The sequence below is a fragment of the Ochotona princeps genome, chromosome 21 (assembly GCF_030435755.1).
Source record: "Ochotona princeps isolate mOchPri1 chromosome 21, mOchPri1.hap1, whole genome shotgun sequence".
NCBI classification, from domain to species: Eukaryota; Metazoa; Chordata; class Mammalia; order Lagomorpha; family Ochotonidae; genus Ochotona; species Ochotona princeps.
Window position 1 is genome coordinate 501061 of NC_080852.1, and position 16036 is coordinate 517096.

Consider the following 16036-nt stretch of genomic DNA (forward strand, 5'->3'; position numbering starts at 1 on the left):
CATCAGGGTCAGCCCTCGCAAGCCCCTTGGATGGAGCCCGTTTGAGCTGATGTATGGCCGACCCTTCCTGCTTACCCACCAGCTCCCCACAAAGTCTCCTCCCTTGGCTAACTGTTTCCCTTCTCTGACTCTGATTCTCAAGCTTCTCCGAGAGCATGCAGACCTGTGTCTCCCGTGTCCTGACCTGAATGCATCAGTGGACCCGGATGTCCTTCCTCTCCAACCCGGAGACTCGGTTCTACTCAAGACTCTTCATCCAGACTCACTTCAGCCACGGTGGACTGGGCCTCACATGGTGATCTTTACCACGCACACAGCGACCAAACTTGGTCACACATCCTGGTGCCATTGTTCCCATCTAAAACCTTTCCAAACCTCTACCTCATCTCAGTGGAAGGTGCAACAGACAGGGACTACCACACTAACCATTCAATGCCAAAGTGCCTCCCCTGCCTCCGACCCTACTCCTAATAATTCTCTACCTCACGTTAACCAAACAGACGAAATAATTCACACAATTCAAGCAGCAACTTCAGTCTCGATATTGAGGCATCCACACTCATATCATGGCTTATTCCAATACTCGTTCTGCTAGTAATTATATGTCTCTTATGAACTATTGTCCCTTGTTTTCCAAGGTTCTTTCAGAAGAAAATTCATAATGCCCCATGGACTGCCTTCAACTAGATGCTGCTCCACCCCTACACTCTGGTGCCCATGGAGCTTCTTCTGGACCTCACACAGAGACAACAACCCCCTTCAGCAGGAAGCAGCCACATCAATTTCTTCGCCCTCTTTCCTATTACCAAGAGGCTGGAATGATGGCTACCAAGGTGGCTGGAAATGGGTGGAATTTGCCTCCAAAAAACCCAGAATGAATGGTGGAATTCTGGTGGGCCCCTCAGGCACTGAGACCACCGTTGCACCAATGAGGGGTACAGACCCATATTCCCCCACCAATAAGGGCCGAGGCGACCCCCGTTTCAGTTTCCATGTCAAGGAGAGTTTAAAAGGGCCCCTTCCCCATCTCTTCCATGCTCTTCTTCCTCTGTAGCCCACACCTTCCTGTCTGTCCTTTCTGCTGCATGGGGAAGGGAAGCCCGTGAAATAAAGGCCATCTAAATTATTTTCATATATTTGGCTGAGTTATTCTTTCCCTGGTGGTCAGCGAATCTAACATTTGGCGAGCAGCGAATCTAACAACAGTTGATGCATGGATACACTCAACTGAAATCTTTAGCATTAATATTTTTAAGATTTATTTTATTTTTATTGCAAAGTCAGATATACAGAGAGAGGAGAGACAGAGAGGAAGATCTTCCATCCATGGATTCACTCCAACAGTGACTGCAACATCCAGTGCTGTGTGGATCTGAAGTCTGGATTCCTCCAGGTCTCCCGCATGGGTGCAGGGGCCCAAGGCTTGGAACCATCCTCGACTGCTTTCCCAGGGCAGAAGCAGTGAGCAGAAAGGGTAGTAAAACTGCCAGGGTTAGAACCGGTGCCCATATGGAATCCCGGCACATTCAAGGCAAGGACTTTAGCAGCTAGGCCACCGCACTGGGGCCAGCATTATTACTTAATATAAATAGTTTTGTAATATCCAATAAAACCATGTTTTTCCTATATGAGCTAAATATTCTGTTAGAGGGATAACAAAACCACTAAAATGAGAGCTATTGTTACATTATGTTAAGGAAATTCATTTATTTAACTGGTTAGGATTTTGACTTTAGTAACTACATGCAATTTGTTAGTAGGCTTGTGAGTTTTATAGGTTGCATTTTTAAACAGTTACACTGACAGTTCAACATTATAGGACTAGCACTAGTTCTTCCATGAATTTCAAATTTATGTTTGGCAAGCAACAGGAAACTAATCCATGTACAGTGTTGATTCTGAAATAGAATTTCAGACATGGTGTATTTTCCAAATTTAGTAGCAGTCATGTGGAGGTCACTTTTATTGAAAATAGTGTCCAGCTGCTAGGCCTGACTGCTCAGATAACTCGGCCTTGTGTGGGGAGGGGGTGTGGTGGCCTGTGGGAAGTGTTAGGGGCTGGGAAGAACAGGACACCAGCTTGGCCTCAGGGAGAAAGGGGTGTTGGAGGCCACGCTCTGGGAGGGGCTGGGGAGGAGTCAGTGTTTAAAGCTGTTCCCCATCCGGCAGCCAGCCTCAGATCCAGCCCAGGTGTGAGAGGCCTGTGGCACCAGGGCGCCTTGGCAGCAGCAGGGACGGAACAGCGCTTCTCACCTTCCCAGAAGGTTTGTCAGTAGGGTCACAGCAGCAGGGACGGGGGCCGGTGGGGGGACTTTGAAAAAACAGTTAAGAACACCTCTCCAGGGACACCGGTCAGCAGGTCCTGCTTCTGACTCTACAAGGCGTGCCAGATTGGCTGGGAGCAAAGACTCCATTTCAAGAACTCCGGACTTGCAGGTGGCCTGCGCCTTCCAAGGACCCGGCTTTCCTTGTCTGTGACTCAGTTTGGGGAGGACACACATAAGGGTCCACAGCTCACCTGGAAAGGAACGCCTTTAGGACGCCTTTCTGCCTCCCATGGCACTACCTCGATCCTCTCACACCCAGGCCTGGAGCCTGGAGCCTCCTGCTCCCCCAGGAGACACCAATTCCCCAATTTTGGGACTCCAGGAGCCGGAGGGCGCTGGCAGCCCGGGAGCCCAGGTCTGTGCTGGGCTGCCCCAGGAAAAGGTGAAGCGGCCCATGAACGCCTTCATGGTGTGGAGCTCCGCTCAGCGCCGCCAGATGGCGCAGCAGAACCCCAGATGCACAACGGAGATCTCCAAGAGCCTGGGTGCGCAGTCGAAGCTGCTGGCCGAGGACAAGAAGCGGCCCTTTGTGGAGGAGGCCAAGCGGCACCGCGCCCTGCACCTGCGTGACTACCCCGACTACAAGTACCGACCTCGGCGCAAGACCAAGAACACCGGTGCTGGGCTAATGAGCTCCAGCCAAGGAAATGGTGGCCAGCCCTCGGGACCAGGTTTCGTGACCACCCCAGTGAGCAGGGGTTTTTGGTACCAACACCCCAACTACTCAGCCTACCTGCCGGGTCACTACAGCTCCTCCCACTACAAAGCCCAGGCGCCCCTGTCCTGCTCCGTCCCTCAGAGTGACCCAGAGCAGCTCAGAGCCGAGCTGCTGCCTTCCTACAACCCCTGCCTACCCCGCTCCCTACAGTTCTCCGCTGCCTGGCGCTCCCCTGCCCCTCACCCACCTCTGACCCACATGGATGTGGATCTAACAGTAGGACCGCCCTCCCACCCCCCACACCTGTTTCTATAAAGCAGTCTTGAATTAGCCAAAAAAAAAAAAATAGAGTCCAAACATTTGGGGTTTCTTTCATGATCTCTAATCTTATGATACAAATCTTTTAACAGGCTGATACTAGGACTCTATGGTCATAAAAACACCTGAGCTGCAGTCAGTTTTCCTGCTCCATTAGGAATAGTGTATCTGACAGTATGAAATTGTACGTGTGTGGAACAAAGCCATTCATTTCGAGATGACTGCTAGAGTTTAGACTGTCATGAGAATAGTTGGCTTGCAAAGCTCCCTGATAATTTGTCAAAAAACGTTTTGTGTATTTATTTCCATAGAGAATTTCATATTTTGGTGCTCAATTGCTCCAGCCAGCAGAGCCAGTACCGTGGACAGGGAGAGGGTTTGGGGATGAAGCACCCACAGGAGACCAGTAATGGTAGAAGTCCCTGTGAAGTCTCCCTTCATTGCTCCTTGCCCTCTCCTTATGTACTCTCCCCTCCACGTCTTCATTTAGCAGGAGATTGGATACAAATGAGTCCAATTAGTCTAGGTGTTTTGAGCCACAAGCCCAGTTCCTGCTGCTGCCCAGTTTAACGAGCGCTAATTAATTCCTTAGCCCACAACGCTCAATAGATCCTAAAATACCTGCTTAACAGTCAGAGCTTCTCATTCAGCAAATGCCAATACACTTGCTTAGTTTGCTTACTTGTTGCTATAATTACATCCCTTTTTTGTCCAATTTGTTCATGTTTCATTTTCAAGTTGGGAGCTAGAAATGCTATAGTAAACTATATATTGTTCTAATTCTCCCTGATAGCAATTGTTTCAGCACCTGTTTCATTCTTTCAAAAATCTATTTTGCATCCTGTTCTCATATCTGGACTAGTGTTGTATTTTACAACTACTTCCTTTATCATGGCCACTTACTTCATATTTATGTTTGATATTTGTTATCTGCTATAAATATAGCAATAAATAGTCCATTTGTATAGATAGAGATTATTATTTACTATATTGATACGGCAATTAAGAACAAAGCAAAACAAACATAAGAAGCTTTTGGTATATTTAAAATCTTTAAGTTCAGGATCAAGGTCAAGGAAATTTTAACCAAAAGCAGGCACAAGAAACAATGATTATGTCGGGGCCCGGTGGCTTGGCCTAGAGGCTAAAGTCCTCACCTTGAAAGCCCCGGGATCCCATATGGGCGCCAGTTCTAATCCCAGCAGCTCCACTTCCCATCCAGCTCCCTGCTTGTGGCCTGGGAAAGCAGTCGAGGACGGCCCAATGCATTGGGACCCTGCACCCGCGTGGGAGACCCGGAAGAGGTTCCAGGTTCCCAGCTTCGGATTGGCGCGCACCGGCCGTTGCGGCTCACTTGGGGAGTGAATCATCGGACGGAAGATCTTCTTCTCTGTCTCTCCTCCTCTGTGTATATCTGGCTGTAATAAAATGAATAAATCTTTAAAAAACAAAAGAAAGAAAAAATGATTATGTCACAAAATTATCAAGGTTGATATTTCTGATGATATGGCCTAAGTAATTGTTTTTCTTAATATATTTATAATCAATAAACTATTTTATAATCAAAATCAGAACTTAAACTTTGGAAATGTTGGATCACCATCTGTAACCTTTACAAACAGGTGTTTGTTGAGCTGAATGCCTTTCTTTAGGGGAAGCAGGAATGAAGGCTATGGTTCAACTGTGTCTCTGAAGAACCCCAGAAGCACAGGCAATTCAAGCTAAAATAAACCAGTGTGATTGCCTGAAGCTCAGGAGCTTCTGCACTGTAATGGAAACCTTCCACAACATGAAGGGGACAACAAGAGCGAGAGACACATTGCATTATTATGTGATTGCAGCTCAACAACAAAAATGAACAACACAGTTAAGAAATGGTTAAAGGACAGAAACAGGTAAGTTTCAAAGGATGAAATAGAAATGGGCAAAACTCAATTAAACATGCCATCGGAAAAATGCAAACAAATACCACAGTGATAATTATAAATCACTCCAGAATTGCTCCCACCTGAAAATCAAACACCAACTAATGCTAATGAGGATGAGTGGGAAAAGTTACCCCGCCCACTGCCTGTGTGATGCAAATCTTGCAACCATTTTGGAAGACAGTTTAGAGATCTCTTACAAATCTGAAAACAGACCTAAAGACTCAGCCATCACACTCCTGAAATTTGCCCATGTGACATCCACATTCAAATTACTGGACATGTTTATTGCAGCTCAGTTCACAAAGAGTAAGCTAGGGCCCGGCTCGTGGCCTAGTGGCTAAAGTCCTTGCCTTGAATCCCCAACCCCCTCTGGGATACCATATGGGCGCCAGTTTTAATCCCAGCAGCTCCACTTCCCATCCAGCTCCCTGCTTGTGGCCTGGGAAAGCAATTGAGGACCGCCCAATGCATTGGGACACTGCACCCGCGTGGGAAACCCGCAAGAGTTTCCAGGTTCCCGGCTTCGGATTGGCGTGCACCGGCCCATTGCAGCCCACTTGGGGAGTGAATCATCGGACGGAAGATCTTCCTCTCTGTCTCTCCTCCTCTGTGTATATCTGGCTGTAATAAAATAAATAAATATTTAAAAAAAAAAAAAACAAGGAGTAAGCTAGAGAATCAACCCAATTTCACCCAGGGATGACTAGATAAAGAAAATGTGGTTTATATAATCTTTGAAATATGATGCACAGTCATCAAAAGCATGAGACATTATCTTTTGTGACCAAATGATGAAAGTGGAAACCATCATGCTTAGTGAAACAAGCAAATCAGAAAATGACCAATATCAGCTGTGTTCCCTGACCTGTGGTAGATAAATGCAGAATACAAAAAATACAAACACACAGCGTTCTGTGTGAGCAAATGGGCATTTTGAGATTTGATTTTCACAATGTTCTTAATTCTTGAGGAATGCTTTCTCTCTTTCTTTATTTGTTGAATGCTTTATACCTAACAGTGCTTCAAGCCTAGAAATCGGAATTGAAATGAAGTGTTTCATTGTGAAAGTTTTGAAACAATGAGAGGAGCATGGTGGGAACATGGGCAGGAGGAGAGGGAGGGAAGAAAGTATCATTTGCTTCTAAATTTGGATTGTTAAATGCACCAACGATGTTCACCTTACAAACATAGAATCTAAACAAGAAGAGCAAAGCCGTGAATGAAGCAGCAGAGTAAACTCCATGTGAGAACTTGAGCAGAGAGCAGTGCATAGAAGCAGGTGTGTGAAGGCAGTGTAACCTCTGTGCTAAAGATGAACACGCCGCCATGATGCACACGTCAACACTAACATAAAATATAGTTAATAAAAAGAAAAGAAAAAAATGAAGGACGTGTCTGTATCCGTATTGTTGCAAATGTAGTTTTGCAAACTTTTTTTAAAGTAATATTATGTAACAGAATATATTTCATTTCTTTTAAATGTAAACAACTATATCATGGTTTTCACAATTCAGGATATGTCAGTATTTCATGTGACTGCACCACACTTTAATCATCCATTTTTTTGCCTGTAGAATATCCTTTAGTAGTTTTAAATTTGTGCTATCATGAAAGATATTATTGAATATTCACTTACGTAACTGTGGGAGAAAACACTCTACATTAAAACTTCCCACATCAACAATGCTCAGTTTTCCAAACCACTTGCCTTTAATTTTATCTTCATGGTAATCATTATGGGGCGCAGTCAGTGATAGCCAGCACCCATTGACAGTGGGCAAACGGAATTTGGCTGAGTCCCCTATCCTCTGACCTGAAGGTGGGTCATAACAGCAATGGAGTGTTAATTGCATCCTGAACCACTTCCCCCACATCCTAAATGAGCCAGGTTATTGGAAGTCCAATTAGTCTAGGTGTTTTTAGTTACAAGCCCAATTCCTGTTCCTGCCCATCCTAATGAGCACTAATCAACTCTTCAGCCCACAACACTTCGGTATTCACTCCTGCCCACCTATGTCTCACCTATCAACTGAGAGGAGACGGTATTGAGTTGTTGTGTAACCACTCCCCTCACAAGCTCTTTTAAAAATCCCATGAAGCAGGGGCACTCACTCTCTTTCTGGCCAGGTGCTTCCATTACCCTGGCACCTAGACTCTTGGCTCACCCAGGACAGGTAATCCCCTGAGCATGGTCCCTGTGTACTGCTTAGAAGAGGCAATGGTTATAATAATGTAGTTTCTGGTCTGTGTACTATCTGGAGTTCCAGGAGGGGTGAGGCCTAGCAGTAGTAGAATGTGGGCAGAGAAGCCAGGGAAAGGTGAATGTCTGCAGCTCTTTAAGTGTGTCCAGGTTCTTTGTGAGTGTGTCCAGGTTATTTGTTGCATGTCTCTTAGGATAACATATGTTGTTGGGGCAGCTGGGACATAGGTTTTCAGCTTAATGATTGGACTTGAGGATAATGACCATTTGTTCCTTTTAGGATCATGATTGGGTGGATTATGATTGGTGGATTACTGTATGGACTTGTGATTTGCTATTGTGCTCTGTTGTGTTCAAGCTTGATTAATAAAGACTCCTTAACAAACCTTAGACATGTCTGGTGTGATCTCACTCGCACCCTGCAACAGTAATGTGTGTGTGTTCTAATTTCTCCAAATTCTCAGTAAGTATAGGAAGGTCTATTTCTTTGATTTTTTTTCCATTTGATTGGATATACAATGTCCTAATGTTGTCCACTGTTATAATTAATAAAAGAAAGATTCTTTTCATGTACACTGTGAAAAAAACTGTGTTAAAATTGAAAGTAAGGTCCCAGTGCAGTAGCCTAAAAGCTAAAGTTCTTACTTTGTATGACCCAGATTCACTTATGGGTTCTGGTTCTAATTCCAGTAGCAGCCCTACTTCCTGTCCAGCTTCCTGCTTGTGGCCTGGGAAAGCAGTCAAGGGTGGTGTAAAGCCTTGGGACCCTTACCCATGTGGGAGACCCAGAAGAAGCTCCTGGCTTTCGATTGGCTCAGCTCTGGTTATTGTGGCCACTTGGGGAGTGAATCAGCAAAAGGAAGATCTTCCTCTCTGTCTCTTCTGTCTATATATCTGACTTTCCAATGAAAATAAAATAAAAATCTAAAAGATGAAAATAAAATACATTTGAATGTTGCATAAAAATGAGTCCTTGCACTCCAGTGCAGCTCCCTGTTCACATGCCTAGGAAAGCAGTAGGTGAGTGCTCAGATACTTGGGCTCTGTCAGCCCTGGCAGGGATCTGAATGGGGTGCCCAGCTCTCAGCTTTGGGGAGTGAGCCAGCAGATGGAAGATTGTCTCTCAACCTCTCTCTCCTTCAGATAAGTAAGTACTTGAATCCTGTAATAATCCTTTCTTTTATTCTGAAAAAGAAAAACAAAAATGAGACACTCCCCTTACTTGATTGTGGACTAAGACTATTAGCACATAAGACTTTGTAAAGAAATAAATACATAAGTGAATGGATAAATGAATAAAGAAAGGCTAAAATGCTGATGAATGAAATGACACAAGCCATGTGATTAATCATCCTAAACTACTAAGGAAGCCAAAGTACTGAAACATTCCTCAGTAAAGTGATGCTTGTTTGTGGTACTGGAATCTTTACAGAAATAGAATTCGTTAAAATTGTACAGATTTTATAAATTCTCTTTATGTTTTTTTTCCTCTTTTTTTTTTTTAATTTTTAATTAATATTTAGCATTATATGACAGTTTCATAGGCTTTGGGAATCCCCCTCCCCCTACCCCCTCCCCTCCCCCCTGGTGGATTCCTCCACCTTGATGCAGCATTACAGTTCAAATTCAATCAAGATTCCTTCCTTGCAAACATATATTAAGCATGGAGTCCAGCTACTTATTGTCCAGATGGGTTGAACAGTTTCTTGGGGAGACCATTTCTGGTCCGAAGTCAGAGCTGGTATAATATCATCACAGTCAATTAAGAGTCCCAATATAACATCAACAGCAATTTGCAATATTATGGAATTGACATAGTTTTGAGTAACCAGTATGTTAAAGAAAAAAAAAAAAAAACAAAGAACAAAATAACAAAAAAAACAAGTCCTAACCACAACCTATGATTAGCTCATTGACATCTCAATTTTAGTTTATATACAGGACCGGACCGGCTGCTATATACCCCGAAAAGGCCACAGGGTACCATTCAGCTGTCTCATGTCTATTTCATTTTAGTATTTAGCCATTTGTTGTGTTGAAGTATAATTTTGTTGATCTTGGCAGATTTTGGGATAATCCAGACTGGCCTGTAACTCTAACAAGATATTTGTCGACATTTAAGGTGCAGAACATTTTTTTTTGGGGGGGGGGTGTTGACATTAGCAAACTGTTGATTTATCTTTGTGGAAACACATTGCAGACATTAAAATGTGCACCTGACCTAAACAGAGTTAAGAATTGTGTTGCTAAGCTGCCTTTGGCCCCACCTGCTGTCCCAATGGAGCTGTCCCAATGTCAAGCTTGGCTGCCACACTCCACTGCAGGACCCTTCCTTCTCCTTTACCTGATGTACTTCTGAACTTGAAAATTAGACAACAGCATTTACAGAAGTTATAATGAAGTTTAACTCACAGGCAATGTTCATTCCCTGTTATTACAGAAATAAAATGTTGAAATTAGTTTTAGTCAATGACATGCCAATGTAATGTGAAAAACAATTTTAGAGGTAAATTTTTGGCATCCTTGTCTCTGCACAATATTCTAGTGAATGAAATAATTTAATGTGGCATATCAGCTAAATGACATTAGCACCTCTGCTTGTTTCAAATCCAAATTAGGGATGTGCTGACCTGTCACAACTCCTATGCACAAACTACACTGTAGTTCTTCACACCCCTGTGAGTTCATATCAATCATTTGGAAATAACATTTTTTTCTTCTCAGAATGAGCTGTCACTGTTACTTTGAATTGTGGCACTTAAACTGGACTTGATCCAAATTTTCAGCAAGCCATTTGATTCATTGTATCAGAAAGCAATTGATTTGCAAAATATATTTGTTATTTTGTTTTTGAAGCAAATACAATAATGTGTGTGCAAAGATTTCAGTAAAATTGTAAGATAGCTTCCTCAGATATATATTTAAATTTTTATTATCTCCTGTCTTCATATTTTTTCATTCAGTTACAAATAATCAGCTGAGGGATTTTGTGTGTTGAAGTTTTAAATCATTTTTATTTGAAAGCAGATACAGAGGAGAGACAGATAGGAAGATATTCCATCTGCTGTTTAATCCCCAAGTGGTTGCAATGGCTAGAGCTGAGTCAATCTGAAGTGAGGAGCCAAGAGTCTCCTCCAGGTCTCCCATGAGGGTCCAGGGCCCAAAGGCTTTGGGTCATCCTCGACTGCTCTCCCGGACCACAAAGAGGGAGCTAGAAGGGAAGTAGAGCAACCAAGATACTAATGCTCACATGGGATCCTGGCGCTTCCAAGGCAAGGACTTGAGACACTAGGCCTCCGCGCCGGGGCCCAACCTAATTTACTCTTTAAGACTGTGTTCAACCCTGGCCTGTGTCCTATTCAACTGCTCCTCTCTTACCAATTCTGCTTGGGACTAGTGGTGTGAGCCTCTAGCATCCCAAATGGCTGCTGGTTGCTCCATTTCAGACTCAGGCACCTGCTAATTAACCATGCTATTGGAAACTGGCAGAAAGTGGTGCAAGACTTTAGACCCTGTACTTCCTGAAAGGAGAGCCAGGCTCCTGGATTGGCCTGGCCACTAAGGCCACAGAGATGGGAATCAATGGATAAAAGATCTCTCTCTCTGTTCTTTGGAATTTCAAATACATTATTTAAAAATCTTTAAGAAACAAGAAATATGTGTCTAAGTTTTTAATTCATTCATATAAAATGCTTATTGACCCTCTACTATATGATAATACTATGTTGGACACTAACATCAAAGAAGATAAACATATTTGTGCACTGCTGAGGTTCATAGTCTAACATGAGATAATAGACATGAGTATAAAAATAACACAAATGTCAGGTACAGAAATATTCATGTATTTTGAGAATAATCAGATATGAATCAAGGAGATAAGATGATTTTTCTGATGAAGAAATACTAAAACTGCAAACTGACAGATGAAAAGACATCAAAAAACATTTTAGATTTTGTATGTGAAGTGAACAAAGTGCAGGTATAATTCATGTTACAGATGTAGGAGCAGAGCGATTCTCCCCACCTTCCCTCTAAGGTTCAGATTTTTATAGGAGTGCACCAGGCAGGAGAAACCCATGCCCAAAGAATATGCACAAAAAAATTGACATAAAGTGTTTTGTGAACAAAACACAGTGTTCTATTTAGAATATAATGAGGTAAAGAATACAAAAAATATGAAATTGTGCATTTGAAGAGGAGTCTGCACTTGATGTTATGGGATGATTAAATTGTGTGATTTGGTGTCCACAGAAATATATTTTGCAGGTTATTGACATTCTTCAAGAAAAGAAAAGAAATAACATTTAAATTTAAAGGGATCAAATGATTTTTCCTGTAATGGATATGAGTGGATGCTTTATTAGAATGAGATTCAATGTGGAAATGACATTTAAAATAGAATTAGAGTTGAGAGGTGTACAAATAACTAGAATGTTCAGTTGCTAATGATGATAAAATGAAATAATTTTTAAAAGATTTCTTTTTGTTTTGCAAAGTCAGATACATAGGAGTAGAAACAGAGAGGAAGATTTCTGTCTGAGAATTCACTCCCCAAGTGGTCACAAAGACCGGAGCTGCGCCTATCTGAAGCCAGGAACACAGAGCCTTCTCCAGGTCTCCTATGCTGGTGCAGGGTACCAAAGCTTTGGGCCATCCACAACTACTTTCCCAGGCCACAGGCATGGAGCTGGATGGGAAGCATGGGTGCTGGAATTAGAACCAGTGCCCATATGGGATCCTGGCACATGCAAAGCAAGGACTTTAGGAACCATGCTACTGCACCAAGCCTAATGTATTTGTATCATTTTATATGAACAAATCCAGGATCCAATGTTCAAAATCAAAGAGCACTAGACAATGATTTTTGGGTTTTTGTCAAGTAAAATATACATCACTCTGGAACTATACCAGCTCCTATTGCAATCTAACACTTAGAAAAAATGAAGAAAGATGATGAGGTATTGGTGCTATGAGCCTCAGCATCATTTGGGCATGCATGCCAGGAAATGGGGAATATCCACCCCATGACTCTCACCACCAAGAAAGTTACTCCAGCCATGAAATGTCCCTAACATGATTGAAACCCAACTCTCTGAGAACTGAAGAAACACCTTCTTCAACACACAACCATTTCAAAGTCATCAAATGACCTTGAACCCCCAAGGAGCAGCTGAAAACTAGGCAACTGTGACACCTGCTGACATCACTGACATTGATCAAAACTCGAGAAATCACTCAGATATTTCACTTTGGGTTCACTAGAACCAAAGTCAAGACTGACAACTCAGTTTATCTTTCAAAAATCTCTAATAAAACCTACCAGTAAAGAAGGAACTATTAGATATCCATGTAGGGCTCTAGGAAACACAAAGAACCAAAGAAGCACCTCCAAAGAGTACAAGTTCACTACAAAGATATGCTTCTCTGAAGGAAATTAGGAAAATGCCTGAAAATTCAAAAGCAAAAGAATTAATCCTAGCCAAATTCAGTGAGATTCAATAAGGTAGAGATACTCAAGGAGGAAAATGAAAGTGATATGAGAAATTCAAGAGAAGAAAAATTTTCCAAAGAACCCAACAAAACATTTGAAGCTTAGAGACTAAATCTTTGAAAAAAAAAAAAAAAGATGTAAAGTAAAGAAAAGATGTAAAGTAAGTAAAGATGGCTCTCACGGTACTGGTATCCCTGATGGTTACTGGCTTCATCCCAGCTGCTTCTCTCTCTCTCTCTCTCTCTCTCTCTCTCTCTCTCTCTCTCTTTATTTTTAAATTATATTTGTTGGAAAGTCAGATATACAGAGAGGAGAAGAGAAAGAGAAGATCTCCTATCCACTGATTCACTCCCCAAGTGGCCACATCAGAACTGCGATGATTCCAAGCCAGAAGCCAGGAACTTCTTTCAGGTATCTCATGTGGGGGCAGAGTCCCAACTCTTTGGGCCATCCTTGACTGCTTTCCCAGGTCACAAGCAGGGAGCTGGAAGGGAAGTAGGGCTACTTGCAATAGCCTCAACCTCCATTCGGCCTTAGACATTTAGGCAGGGTGGGGTGGGGTGGACGGTGTAGGATTGCTAGATTTACAGGTGGACGCAGGGTGAGCATCAGTTGGAGGAGCCACTTTTTGGGGTCGCAGAGTGGCTAGGCGAGCGTCCCTGGCCGTGGGGCAGCCAGTAGGACTGCAGGGTGGCAGGGCAGGCTGCCTGCACATGCAGAAGGCAGGGAAGGGGGTTGGGGTGGGACGCCAGGCTTGCCACCCTGGTCATAGAACATACTGGGTGCTGGGGGACGTGTAGCTGGCTGAATATGCCTGGCCCTGGAGTGGCTGGCAGGGCGGGCTTGACTAGGAGTTGCAATCCAGAAGCAATCAGACCAGCGGGGCGGTTGTGTTGGGTGTGCAGGAGTACTGGAAGAGCTGGCATGGCCCTGGCATGTGGCGGATAGTGGGTGGGACTGGGCATGGGGGAGCTGACCTGGCCCTGGAGCAGCTTAGTAGGGGGCAAGCTAGAGGCGGGAGTGTAGAGGGAGTGGAGCTGGCAGGAGTGCTAGAGGCAGGGTGGGCTCAGGGCCAGCGCTGGGCGAGCAGATCTGACCTGTTCCTGAAGCAGTGGTCATGGTGGCTGGACCTGCAGTCCAGAGGCCCTGGGGGATGCCAGCTTAGAGTGCCCAGCCTGGGAGTGGTGGTGGGCGATTGACTGAGTGAGCAGGATGGCGGCCAAGCGCTCTTGGTCCTGGAGCTGTTGTTGATGGGGTGGGTGTGATGAACTTGCGTGGGGTTAGCAGGATGACTACCAAGCCATTTGAAGCATGGAGGGACTGGTAGGAGGGCTGGGGACACCGGAGGCCCCACCTGAGCTCATCCAACCTGGTAGCGCCAAGGCTGGTCTGCAGGGTGGGTGTGTTGTGGGGACTCTGGCCAAGCTGACCAAGCCTTAAGGTAGCCTGAGGGACACTGTGGAATGTGGGCTAGAAAGGCAGGTTTTACTGGCCCTGAAGTGGTAATCCAGACAGCCCAGCCCTGGGGGAGGGGGCAGGGATGGTGGGCCATCCGTGGGGTGCTGTCCAAGTGTGCCATGCCCTGAAGCAGTGGACTCCACAGGAAGTCTGGGGACACATGGTGATGTGGGATGAGGAGTTGATTTACATTCCTTAAGCTGAGCACTCAGGAATCGGGCCTACGGCAGTAGCACCTAGCCTTTGCAGACTCATTGGTGTCCTATTGTCCTGTTGATGGGCTTGGGGGAAAGAGGAGATAATATGGTAATAAAGAGGCTTGTGGAGAGACAGCTCGGAGAGACGGCTCCCAGCACTTCTAACACCATCATGGTCGCCATGTTTCGGTGCTTTTCGCTCGGATATTCGCCGTGCCTACTATGCCGGCTCAGCTAGCCATGACAAATGGCACTGTAACGTGGGGCACAGCGCAAAGGACGTCCGAGGGACCCCTGGAACTATGAAGGTAAGGAATTAAGGAATTAGGAATTTAGGAATTTTGAATTAAGAATTTGGAATTTGGGAATTTTGCAGGGGCATAACTGATTTAATCCCCAGACCCTCTCCCTGTGCTAGGGCATGAGGGACAATCTGAGGGACCCCTGGAACTCTGGAGGGGCAAATTTATCTCATCCCCAGACCTTCTCCCCATTCAGGGGCACGAGGGACAATCTGAGGGACCCCGGAAATCCGGAGGCAAGTTTAGGATTTAGCTCTAGAGGGGCATAATTAATTTCATCCCCAGACCTTCTCCCCGTCTTGGGGCACGAGGGACAATCTGAGGGACCCCGGAAATCTAGAGGCAGGTTTTAAAATTTTTGCAGGGGAATAAGTAAAATTTATCATGGGGCAAGAACTCTCTAAAATGCAGGTAATCAAGGGAATCCGAGATCTGCTCCAGTCACTAGGCACTGACACTAAGCTTAAGGCCACGCAGAGTTTTTTTGAAACTGTCTGCGATGTATTCCCATGGTTTGCTTTCATTGCAGTCATCCTTTTTCTCTGGCGCTTGTTAAATATTGCTTGGTCATCCCGTCAAGCAGTGGTGGAAGCCCGCCGTAAGAAATTGTCTGTTAAAAGTAGGAGACAGCTACAAACCAGGGTAAATAAGGAGAAGGAACCCCAGACAAGACAAAGTCTGGAGAAAGTGTACAAAGGAGATTCGCGGTCCTCTTCTGAGGAGGCTGAGGAGGAAAAGGATGGAAGTGAGTTTGCTGAGGATCCTCCACCTGTAGAGCGTGTGCCAAACAAAAGTCCCTCTTGGACAGGCACAGAGCCCTCTGCGCCGCCTGAGCCATTGACGCCATCGTGTCTGAGCACAGCTGTAAAAGGTTTACAGGAGCAACTTCAGCGCCTCTCCCTTCAGTTGAGGCAGGAACAGAGTGGATGCACTGTTAGGGCTCGCGCTGGACCCCCACTTTCAACTTCTCTTTCAGCTGTGGAACGTGTGGTAAAGCAAGCACAGGAGCAGGGAGACCCTGAGGCGGCTACCCTTGCTAGGCGCTTTACCTTCCCAGTAATTGAGGTCGAGAATCAGCAGGGGCAGAGAATCAGACAGCACCTGGCACTGTCCTTTAAGGACATAAAGAGTCTGAGGGACGCTGTTGCCACATA

General features: G+C 44.7%; 1 pseudogene; it reads left to right on the forward strand.

Annotated features, from left to right (window-relative positions):
* Positions 1-2556: 2556 nt before the first annotated feature.
* LOC131482856 (protein SOX-15-like) lies at positions 2557-3238 on the forward strand (annotated as a pseudogene).
* The last annotated feature ends 12798 nt before the right edge of the window (positions 3239-16036 follow it).